This window comes from Arachis ipaensis, chromosome B07 (genome assembly GCF_000816755.2).
Source record: "Arachis ipaensis cultivar K30076 chromosome B07, Araip1.1, whole genome shotgun sequence".
Taxonomy (NCBI): Eukaryota; Viridiplantae; Streptophyta; class Magnoliopsida; order Fabales; family Fabaceae; genus Arachis; species Arachis ipaensis.
Window position 1 is genome coordinate 118,407,399 of NC_029791.2, and position 1,147 is coordinate 118,408,545.

Genomic DNA, 1,147 nt, shown 5'->3' on the forward strand with positions numbered 1-1,147 from the left:
AGCTGCCAAAATTTTAAAAAATATCCTAAATTTTCTCTTCTTAATACTAAACGTTTATGTTTTTTTTTTTTTTCACAAAAAAAAAGGTGTAACTAGTGGAAGCAAAATTGCTTGTTAATTTGCTAGAGAATAATGACAAAGTATACATAACAAAAATAAAAGAAAAAAAAATAAAGAAGGATAATCATAAAATAAAGAATTATGTAGGCTAACAAAGAAGAAAGAGGGAGAGTGAGAGTGCATGGATGATAGATGTGTGTGACATGTAATGGAGTTAGAACCAAGTAATAAGAAAAGACAACCACCACTTGAGTCCGAAGTGATTCTTTATCTTTGAAGCCATGCCACTAATGTCAGAATCTATATAATGGAAAAAGAAAAAAATCTCAGTTGGTAAAAAATAATTTAATTTTCACGAATTAATTGTCAAATTTATTAAAAATTCAAAAAAATAACTAAATTAGGTTAAATAATTATTTATTATAATAAGTATGTTTATTAATTTTTTTATAATTTAATAGTATTAAATATAAAAATAAAATGAAAGAATATCCAAACAAATAAATTTTTTAGCTTAAATCAAATTATTTTTGGTTCAATAACAAACTTGGTAATAACAAATATAGTCATATGTAATTCTATATACTTAAAATAAATTTGTCTTTATGTGAATATTAAATAGATAAATAAATAAAAGGAGTGTGATAATGGAGAGTATAACTCTACGTATATAATATCAGTTTTCATTGGAACATTAACTATATTTTCAAAATTTTATTTGGTCTAAATAGTTATTATTTTAAAAAACTAGACATAATTTTTTTATTAGTAATCCTATTAATAAAAAAAATGTAAAAAATATCTTTATATGTTCATTAAATTTATCTAAAATAAAAACTAAAAATATATTTATTTCATTCTTTCATCAGGTGCGTTCAATTTTATCCATAATAGGAAATTTTTTTAAGAAGGACAAATTGTCTGTATTTAGAGTCACATAGAATTAAATTCATAATTAAGAAGTGGGGGCAGAAGTAGTAGTACAATTTTGTCACTACATTTATTCATTTATATTTTCTGTTGTGAACTTTGTTGGCACCTTAAAATTTTGATGACTATGAATTATATTTTATTAAAATAATTATAC